The sequence below is a fragment of the Aegilops tauschii genome, chromosome 7 (genome assembly GCF_002575655.3).
Source record: "Aegilops tauschii subsp. strangulata cultivar AL8/78 chromosome 7, Aet v6.0, whole genome shotgun sequence".
Taxonomy (NCBI): Eukaryota; Viridiplantae; Streptophyta; class Magnoliopsida; order Poales; family Poaceae; genus Aegilops; species Aegilops tauschii.
This window is the reverse complement of record NC_053041.3, coordinates 104,166,073-104,177,879: the sequence shown is the minus strand read 5'-3', so window position 1 is coordinate 104,177,879 and position 11,807 is coordinate 104,166,073.

Here is an 11,807-nt window from a genome sequence, read left to right as displayed (position 1 = left end):
AAAATGTTGGGAATTATAAAAATATTCACAAATTCAAAAGATATGCTCAAATTCTAAAAATGCTCATGCATTTAAAAAATACGTGAATTTAAAGAAAACATAAACTGCAAAAAATGTTCGCGAGAATTATCCATGAATTTCCGAAAAAACACAAATTCAGAAAAAAGATCACTGTGACGAATAATGTTGACCAATGAAAAAAGGAAATTAAAAAGAAGAGGAAAAGGAAGAAAATGAGATAATAATAAAATGCGAAAAAGTAATAATGAAAGAAAAAACCTGGCGAAAAAATGAAAATAGGTTGGTGGGGGAAAACCCAGTATGGGTCGGCTTATACCGAGTATGTGGCTCATGAGGAATTTTTCAAAACAGCTAACATTTCTCGCCAATGCTATCTATCGCTGAAGCAGTCTGTTAATTGGGCCGGCCCACTCGCTGGGAGACAGTGAAGAAAAAAGGGCAGAAGGGCCGGACCACTCGCTGGGAGACAGTGAAGAAAAAAGGGCGCCCACTCTCTGGGACACTGAAGAAAAAAGGGCAGAAGAAATGGGGTATGCTCAGAATTCGAACCCTGCGCTAGCCACTGCGCTAGGCAAGCGTTTGTGACAAAAGAGAAGGGCAGTCTTTCTTAACTCAAAACAAGCCAGGATTTCACTAGTAGTAATTCTTTGGGTTTTTTTCCATTTTTTTATTATTCGGATTTAATAAGTTTATGTTGTGTGTCAAGTTTTTTTGTGGTTTGGTTTTTTGTGGAGGTGAAATCTTTTATCGACACCATGGTGTAGTTATAGTGATTCGACGACCTGTACTTCTTGGGCATCATCTCCGGCCCAAGTACGTTCATCGGTCAAGGCTTCCTATTTTTTCTGATGGGCGACTTAAGGCGTTTTCAAAAACCACTATTGGTAATGTTCGTGCGGGTGAAAGAATGCCAACATACATGCTACAGTCTAGTTGCAGCCTCTGTAGCGCAGTCTTTGGAGTATTTTTTTTAAGTAGAGATTGATACCGCGAAGGTGTTTTCAAAAGATATCATTGTAATTTTTCGTCATAGAAGCTACTTTGTATTTTTTTTTATCTTAGGTTCAAAATTGTTATGAGTATGAATAAAGTTACAGGTGTTTAAAAACCTTTGTCTCAAGTTTTATTTAATAAAACAACCTTTGTCTCGAGTTTCTTGAAAGAAAAAAAAAATCAAGCTTTGTCTCGACGTTCATTCGAGCACAGCAAGCGTAGCTAAAGTCTTCACGCGGATGGAACGAGTGCAATTCGATCGGATCGACGTTGACGAGAGCTTCCCGGTTTTTAGTTCCGTATGCATCAAACGATGTCGACAGTGGTACACCATACACTGCATTCATGGTGCGCACCAAGAGACTATTATGGACCAGACGCGTGTGGATGCTTAAGCCAAAAGCCTCAAGCAGGACACATGCAGCAGATTTCAAAGGACACTGACCAGTAAACCTTAATAAAGGCCTGCACCCTCAAAGGAAGGCTTGCTTTCACTTTTTGGGACAGAAACGACTGCTGCTTTATAAAGCTGGCGATCCTTCACAGGCAATGATTCTAACAAAAACCCTAGGTACTTGAAAAAAGTTGTCATCTAGCCCGCGGCGGTACTGTTTTTTGCGCCGACGAATGAATGAAACGCAGGTAGCATTTCAAAAGTTGGCGCCGCAGCAGCGCACACGTGGACAGAGGAGAGTCGGCGTACCAGCTAGAGCTAATATGAAGGGGACACACACCTTTCGTCGAGAAATATAGGGCTTTTGGTGGACCGATTGGTGAGTACACACACCTATATTTGTTGCTTCACTGTTGGATTTATTCATTTCAGTCTGATTTCCAGAGGGCAGTGGCCAATGAAATAGGGCTACTTTTCACGGAATATACCAAGCTGTTGAAGAAAGGAGGACTGGTCACCCAGGGTTAATTCAGACATTTGGGTGCGAGCTAGTATATTAGGGGTGAAGACTGAAGAGACGTTGTACCTTTATGGTTGGTGCACAACTATCTGAAGGTTGAACGTCGTCCACCGTGGTGTCACCACAAGATTAGCAGTGTTGCCTTAAACCGTGGCACTTCGGCTACACAACTTGCTAGCTGTGGATGATTTGATCGCCCCTATTTGCGCCTGAATATGGCCATCGTGTTAGGACATATTAGAGGTTTCCCCCCAAGCTCCTTGCACCACATGTTCATAAAAGACATTTACCGATGTGTTACATCTAATTTATGTTCTACTAGTAAAAGAGCCTGTGCGTTGCAACAGGTACAAAATGAATTTGACAATTCATATGGTATTTGACTGTTTACCTCCCGTGGTGAACTATAGCACCCAATCAGTCGGCTTCTGCCTCGACTTATCTTTCGTTTGGTGTAAAATTGCTGGGCATTCGGCAGCCATGCTACTATTGAGATGCAACACTCATCCTTGAAAAATAAATAAAAATGATACCCCCTCCTATCTAAAATAAAATAAGTGTCGCAGTTTTAAACTGGGTTTAGTTCAAGGCTGCGATACTTATTATGGATCGGAGGTGGTATTACTCAGATATGTGTATGTGAAAGCTGACATATAAAATTTTCACCATATATGAACCACAAAAATACATATGCAGGAGGAACATTAGTCTACTTAAGATCACTCGACATACTAATGCTGCTAGCCACACCCTTGCTTGTATGGGACGGGCGCAATAGCGAACTGTGTGTTGGCTTTGAAACTTCCCCGAAGAGATAGTAGCATAGTTAAGTCTAAATGTAATCGTCTCGTTTGATTAATGAAAGTTCCTTCTTCCGCAAAAAAAAGGAACTGCAAAAATACAAAAATACATTATTGATCAAGCTGATTAGTCATGGTATAAATACATGCCACTCATTGTAGATAACATTGAGAAATTATCCAAATTTTATTGTTGGATTTGGATCAAAATAAACTTGACTTAGGTCTGAAAACTAAACAAACTTCCTTCAAAGTGTGAAATTATCTGCGCATACTCGTACATGCTCAGTGGAAGCAAACCTTTTAGCAATATAATGATATACTATCACATAGTATCTCTATCTAGATCTCTAAATAGTTGAAAAACACATGTACATATATTATTGGCTCTAAGTAATGCAGCGACAAATATATTTACTTCGGATAGACCTTGAGTTTTTTATGGAGACAACGACAAGCGTGAGTAATTGTGGATATAAATTGTGACAGATGTGGCACTAATAGAAAATAAAAGGGATAATTAGATTTGTGTCCCTAGTTGTGTCCCACTCGCCTGTTTTACCCCTAATTCCCAAAAGTCACCGGTTCTGTCCAAGTCACTTTGCTTCTCTTATGCTTTTGCCCTTTGACCGTTTGACCGTCAGTTTGAAAACTTCATAACTAATTCATACTAAATCAGAAAAATGCAAATGAGATACCAAAATGTTCAGAAAAACATCACCTATATGTCAGTGTCATTTCCATTCATGAAAAAAGTGTTGGAAAGTGCACATCCGAGTTTTAGCTCTTTTGATACCTCCATGAATAGTAAAATCTAAAAAAATTCAAAAAAATTCAAAAAAAATATGGTGGCGAAGAACGACAAATGTTCTAAGTGCTTGCCAAGTTTCATCAAGGAACGACATTCGTGGAAGTCGCGGCAAAAAAATAATCTATTTTGGAGTGTTGATTGTTTTTTTTTGCCGCGGCACCCACGAATGTTATTTCCTGATGAAACTTGGCAGGCACTTAAAACATTTGTCATTCTTTGCCACCAAATTTTTTTTTTGAACTTTTTTAGATTTTACTATTCATGGTGGTAGCATAAGAGCTAAAACTCGGATGTGCACTTTCCAACACTTTTTTCATGAATGCAAATGACACTCACATATAGGTGATGTTTTTCCGAACATTTTGGTATCTTATTTGTATTTTTCTAATTTAGTATGAATTAGTTATGAAGTTTCCAAACTGACGATAAAACGATTAAAGGGCAAAAGCATAAGAGGAGCAAAGTGACTTGGACAAAACCGGTGACTTTTTGGAATTAAGGGTAAAACAGACGAGTGGGACACAACTAGGGGCATAAATCTAATTATCCCAAAATAAAAAGTATCTTGAAGTCTAATTCAGTTTAGTTAATGTCAATACTGCATCTAGCTATTTGCTTCATGCACATAATGACATATGCATAGGAACGCACCTGAGGACGTGACGTGCTCGAAGTTGTTAGTACTTTTATCTCGGTCCGCCTGCAGTAATCATCCGTACATGCATCTAGCTGCTTGCCCTCAGTTGATAAGCATGCATCCAGCTAATCGTCATCCGGTGCCCTGATCACCCAGATATTACTTGTGGCATTGGTTATAGCGGCGGCGGCCGTGGTGCTTCAATGTGATAAAGCCATCTTTCCTGGAGTTTCCAGTCAAGGAAGACGACATGGTGATTTGTGAGTACAGTATGGGCAGAGGGCGGCGCGGGAACGGTGCAGGCGCTCGACGACGAACGGTAGCCAGAGCAGCGGATCAGTGGTGGATCAGGTTTTTCTGGATCATGATCTCGTGGTTGTATGCATTGGTTTTCTAGTTCCCATATGGCCGTATTGTTGGCGGTCAGAAGGACCAATTGACGAACCAGCTGAACGAGCAACTTCGGCCAATGGCGTTTGATCGATCTCAAAGTCTCAATTGTGTGCTGATCAGACTGTATTATTCACGTACATGAGAAGATAATCAAATCGTTCCTTCTGAATCATGGTTGGCTCCTTGACACGAGCCACCACACCTCAAAGTGGGGTTGCGCGCCTGCGCCGCCGCTGTCTTAGCAGCTCCAATCGACCATGGCTGTCCGCTGGACCTGTGGGTTCTCAAAAGCAGCGATGGCAGCGCCCTCGCGTCCTCGCTTGATGAGATGGCTGATGTGTGCGACCATACACTACTGCGGTCTCATGGTCGAGATGAAGTGCCCCGTCAGATCGGCCGTCAACCGGCTCCTTCCGCCTCCAGGGGATCCACCTCCTCCCCTTCTCTCTTTCCTGAATCTTGAGCCCATATTTATGGGAGGGTCAAGGGAAAACTCCAAACTGATCGAGAGTCCGCCCACGTCTTAGCTCTCTGATTTCTATTTGTTTGTTGGGCTAGGTGGACCAGAATAATAGGTCGTGGACCAGAATAATGGGCTGCCTAGGTTGAATCTAATATTTGAGGACGCGAGATGAAAGCTGACGTACGGACAAGTCAAGACGGACGGAAATTATAAAATTTAGTACCACCTCAAATATATTTTAAATTCAAACTGAAAGCGTAAAATCACGGGAAGAAGCGTATTGTGACGGTGAACCCGACAAAGTCAATCCGTACTTTATTATTAGGGAGAGATAACATTTATATTGCTCAACTTTATCTGTCTCTTGTCCTTATTACTAGTCACATTTTGTACTCTCAGAAAACTTTGGTGCAGTTGCACATTCTTTTACGAAAGTTGGTTGAACATGCAACTGCAGTGGACCTAAAAGTGTGCAGATGTGTGTTTGTATTTTTCACTAGTCATAGAATTTGCATTTTCTACACTCTCTTTGTTTGATTTGCGCGACATGGGTAACACATCAAATTATGATGTATGGTTAAAAGATACTATATCTTTTGCAAAATATTGCCCCCCCCCCACCCCAAGAGAAAAAAATAGAGGACTGTGAATTATGCGACAAGGGCATTCAAATATTTCCACTCTAAAAACTACTCCCTCCATCCCATACTATAAAGATGTTATTAGAAGACGGGGCGGAGGAAGTAGCGTGCAATTTTGTTGTTGTTACTTACCAACTAGTATCAAGTGAGGTGCAGTACCACCCCCCCCCCCCCCCCCCCCGCGTTGCCAGGCTCTGGCGACTCGGGGGGGGGGGGTAAACCCTAGCGTCGCCACCAACCCTCCCCCCAGCTAGTATTTGAAGGTTGAAGACTGAAGAGACGTTGTACCTTTACAGTTGGTGCACAACTATTTGAAGGTTGGACGTCGTCCACCGTAGTGTCACCAAGGTTAGCAGTGTTTGCATAAACAGTGGCACTTCGGCTACACAACTTGCTAGCTGTGGATGATTTGATCGCCCCTATTTGCGCATGCCTGAATAGGACCATCATGCTAAGACATATCAGAGATTTTCTCCAAGCTCCTTGCACCACATGTTCATAAAAGACGTTTACCGATGTGTTACATCTAATTTATGTTCTATAACTTTTATATTGCTCAACCTTATCTGTCTCTTGGTCCTTGTTACAAGTCACATGTTTGTCCTGCAAAAAACTTCGGCATGGTTGAACATTGTTTTACTAAAGTTGATGGAAAATACAACTTCAATGATCTAAAAGTGTGCAAATGTGCTTTTGTATTTTTTCACTAGTTTCATAGTATTTGCATTTTGTCTCGATGTTCATCGAGCTAAGGCATGCCCAAGGTTTTCTCCAAGCTTCTTGCGCCACATGTTCATAAAAAACGTTTCCCGATGTGTTACACATAATTTATGTTCTATAGCATTTCTATTGCTCAACTTTACCTGTCTATTGTCCGTATTACAAATCACAGTTTGTCCTCTCAAAAAACTTCGGTGTGGTTGATCATTGTTTTACTAAAGTTGCTTCAAAAATATAACTTCAGTGATCTAAAAGTGTGCAAATGTGCTTTTGTATTTTTCACTAGTTTCATATTATTTGCGTTTTGTCTCGACATTCATCGAGCTAAGACATGTCAGAGGTTTTCTCCAAGCTTCTTGCACCACATGTTCATAAAAGACGTTTCCCGATGTGTTACATCTGACTTATGTTCTATAGGTTTTCTATTGCTCAACTTTACCTGTCTCTTGTCCATATTAGAAGTCACATTTTGTCCTCTTAAAAAACTTTGGTGCGGTTGATCATTGTTTTACTAAAGTTGCTTGAAAAATATAACTTCAGTGATCTAAAAGTGCGCAAATGTGCTTTTGTATTTTTCACTACTTTCTTAGTATTTGCATTTTGTCTCAACGTTCATCGAGCTAAGGCATGTCGTAGGTTTTCTCCAAGCTTCTTACACCACAAGTTCATAAAAGACGTTTCCCGATGTGTTACATCTGATTTATATTCTATAGCTTTTCTATTGCTCAACTTTACTTGTCCCTTGTCCGTATTACAAGTCATGTTTTGTCCTCTCAAAAAACTTCGGTGCGGTTGATCATTGTTTTACTAAAGTTGCTTAGAAAATATAACTTCAGTGATCTAAAAGTGTGCAAATGTGCTTTTGTATTTTTCACTAGTTTCATAGTATTTGCATTTTGTCTCGACGTTCATCGAGCTAAGACATGTCGGAGGTCTTCTCCAAGCTTCTTGTACCACATATTCATAAAAGACGTTTCCCGGTATGTTACATCTGATTTATGTTCTATAGCTTTTCTATTGCTCAACTTTACCTGTCTCTTGTCCGCATTGCAAGTCCCATTTTTGTCCTCTCAAAAAACTTCGGTGCAGTTGATCATTGTTTTACTAAAGTTGCTTGAAAGATATAACTTCAGTGATCTAAAGGTGTGCAAATGTGCTTTTGTATTTTTCACTACTTTCATAGTATTTGCATTTTGTCTCGACGTTCATTGAGCTAAGACATGTCGGGGGTTTTCTTCAACCTTCTTGCACCACATGTTCATAAAAGACGTTTCCCGATGTGTTACATCTGATTTATGCTCTATAGCTTTTCTATTGCTTAAGTTTACCTGTCTCTTGTCTGTATTACAAGTCACATTTTGTCCTCTCAAAAAACTTCGGTGCAGTTGATCATTGTTTTACTAAAGTTGGTTGAAAGATATAACTTCAGTGATCTAAAGGTGTGCAAATGTGCTTTTGTATTTTTCACTACTTTCATAGTATTTGCATTTTGTCTCAGCGTTCATTGAGCTAGGGGTTTTCTTCAAGCTTCTTGCACCACATGTTCATAAAAGACGTTTCCCGATGTGTTACATCTGATTTGTGCTCTATAGCTTTTCTATTGCTTAAGTTTACCTGTCTCTTGTCCGTATTACAAGTCACATTTTGTCCTCTCAAAAAACTTCGGTGCGTTGATCATTGTTTTACTAAAGTTGCTTGAACAATATAACTTCAGTGATCTAAAAGTGTGTAGATGTGCTTTTGTATTTTTCACTACTTTCATAGTATTTGCATTTTGTCTCGACGTTCATCGAGCTAAGACATGTCGGAGGTTTTCTCCTAGCTTCTTGCACCACATGTTCATAAAAGACATTACCCGATGTGTTACATCTGATTTATGTTCTATAGCTTTTCTATTGCTCAAGTTTACCTGTCTCTTGTCCGTATTACAAGTCACATTTTGTCCTGGCGAAAAACTTCGGTGCGATTGATCATTGTTTTACTAAAGTTGCTTGAAAAATAAAACTTCAGTGATCTAAAAGTGTGCAAATATGCTTTTGCATTTTTACTAGTTTCATAGTGTTTGCATTTTGTCTCGACGTTCATCGATCTAACACATGTCGGAGGTTTTCTCCAAGCTTCTTGCACCACATGTTCATAAAAGACATTTCCCTTTGTGTTACATCTGATTTATGTTCTATAGCTTTTCTATTGCTCAAGTTTACCTGTCTCTTGTCCTTGTTACAAGTCACATGTTTGTCCTCGCGAAAAATTTCGGTGCGATTGATCATTATTTTACTAAAGTTGCTCGAAAAATAAAACTTCAGTGATCTAAAAGTGTGCAAATGTGCTTTTGTATTTTTACTAGTTTCATAGTGTTTGCATTTTGTCTCGACGTTCATCGAGCTTAGACATGTCGGACGTTTTCTCCAAGCTTCTTGTACCACATGTTCGTAAAACATGTTTCCCGATGTGTTACATCTGATTTATGTTCTATAGCTTTTCTATTACTCAACTTTACCTGTCTCTTGTCCTTGTTACAAGTCACATGTTTGTCCTTGCGAAAAACTTGGGTATGTTGAACATTGTTCTACTAAAGTTGATTTAAAATATAACTTTTGTGATCTAAAAGTGTGCAGATGTGCTTTTGTATTTCCCACTAGTTTCATAGTAATAGTATTTTGTACACTCTCTCCGTTTGATCTGCACGACATGGGTAACAAATCAAATTGTGAAGTATGGTTAAAAGATAGTATATCTTTCACAAAATATTGGCCTCCCTTTTAGGAAAAACAAATAGAGGATTGTGGATTATGTGATAATAAGGGCATTCAAATATTTCCACTCCAAAAATTAGTACTCCCTTTGTAAACTACAAATATTTCCGCTCCAAAAACTAGTACTCCCTTTGTAAACTAATATACGACTTTTTAGATCGTTTACAGAGGGAGTCACTTGCAAGTTTATCGTAGTTACTCATAAACTAGTTTTTAGTCGTTTCTTCCAGTTTTGTTAGGGTTTATGTCCTGCTCAGAAAGGCGAGACGGCGGCGGCTCCCTGAAGATGGAATAAAGGTCTCCCTGCCTCTAGTTGTGAGTGTAGCATCGTTAGTGGGCGTGTGCAGGTGTGTCTCCGACGAATCTATCTTTGGATGGATTTTGCTCGGATCTCGTTGTTGTTCGTCTACGTTTGTGTGTCTCAGCTTGGATCTTTCCGATCTATGTTATTCTTCATCGGCGGCGGTTATTATTCTGGTGCGGTGGTCCTATGGGGCCTTAGTACAATGACTTCCCGACTATCTACTACAACAAGTTGTGCCCGACTCCGGTGAAGGAGGGGCGATGACGGCGTCGCTTCAGTGCTTGTAGTCATCGCTAGGTGGTCTACGGATCTGAATGTAATTATTATTATTTCTGGTGTTCGTTCTACTACCATGATTGAAGAAGAATAGATCAAAAGTTTTCCCGCAAAAAAAAGAAAAACTAGTGTTGAGTGATATATAAAATTGTACCAGTTGTTGAATTCTTTTTCTTATGTTGCTTTCGGCAAATATTTTTTTTCTTACAATTGTACTGCTAAGGGTGTCCCAACGCTGACCCTCAAACCGCCTGCATATGTCCGACCGTGCTGACCGCAGAAGCCATCCAACGCGGTCCTCTATCGGTTTGCGGCGCGGTCCGAACGTACTTTCTCCCGCAAACCGGAGACAAACATGGGGGCTTTGCGGGCGTCTGGATAGCAACCACGCTCACTTCTGACCACCCTGCCCACCCAACCCCCTCCACCCTCGCCCGCGCGCATTCCCGCCCCACGCCAGTTGCCCGCATTCATGCCATTGTAGAGCGCACCGCTCCACATTGAAGATGGCTCAGGGCGGACGCGGACTCTCACTGCCTCCACCATTGAAGTGGCGCGCGGCCTAGGTGCCGCCCGTGATGCATCTCCGATGTGCCCACATGTTAAATACCGGAGATGCATCACTGTACGGGACAGGACGGATATCGACCACACTCGTTGAATGCCCAGTCCATCTATATGCCGTCATTAAGCAGGCTCGCCAGCCGAGAGACCCACACCGGCGTCGTGCATTGACTCACCCGGACGGCTGGCCTCACAGGAATCCTCTACTTAAAGACGGCCACACCCGGCTAACTCCACGCCACAACACAAGCCGCTCCTCATCCTCCTCCCTTGCACTGCATCAACCATGACTACATGCGACGATGCTCTGTGGGAGAGTCTTTCCACGGAGATGAAGCACGAGGTGGCCGCCCTTGCCGCCGCCTGGCAGAGCCGTCGAGGTCTCCGACGACGAGGACGACCCCATGATGGAGATGGGCTCCGACGACACCGCCCCCGCTCCCGCGCCTGTGCACGCCGGCTTCACCATGGAGCAGGCGCAGGCACACTACAACGCCGCCATGGTGAAGGTGCAGCATGCGTCGGCGCCCTTGTCGGCGTTCCAGGAGGCGCAGGAGTAACCACGGTACAACCCGTTCCTCCTATAGTAGCACCGGCTGGCAGAGGGCCAGATCTACGTTGAACGAGGAGGCCGTGGCGGCCATGGCCGTTGTGAGCCACAACATCGTCGTGGAGCTACATGCCATCTACGATGATGTCCGCGATAAATCCGCCGCTCGCGAGGAAGAATCCACCGTCGAGGCGCAGCTCCAGGCGATCGTGGATGAGAACAATGCTAGTTGCGCCTCCTACGCGCCGCCGACGAACTATCCGGAGGCCTGGGACGACGACAGCGCGGGCGGCACTATTTCCATCATGGACCTCACGTCCACCGGCGACGGACAAGGTGCAGACACCTCCAGCGATGAGTAGGGCACCTGGTGCGGCATGACCTTATGTCCCAGGTCGGCCAATCAATCTCCAGTGTTCCACTTTTCCTCACCGGAGAATGCAGCTTCACTTCACCGGTCTTATCGCCGGTGCTCATGAAGACGGCGGATGGAGGACGACACGAGCTTGGACGCCGTGCGCCGCCCCCGTAGTATAGGTTTAGCGTCGGGTCAGTTTTTTTTTCTAAATATTTGAAATCTAATGAAAATTCGCCGTGTTTGCATGAATGTCGTCTGGTTTGTATGAAATCCACCCATCTTTGTATGAATTTCATCCGGTTTGTTGAGGAAGTGTTTGCAATGTATGTGGACATAATTGGATAGCGGCCTCCCGCATGCGTGTCCCCGGGCAGATGCGGAAGGAAATTTACGGGTTGCCGCTGGAGATGCTCTAAGAGCATCTCTAGCAGACCCCGCATAAGTGGTCAAACCCGTAAAAATTTTGCGTTTTACAGTTTTGGGCGAAAAAGTGTCCAAAATAGAAACCGTAAAAGTAGTCCAACCCGTAAATTTTTTAAGGGACACCGCAAATGCACACCCGAAACCCTTATCTTTGGAGGCTGGAAGGCCGAATATAGGGGGCCC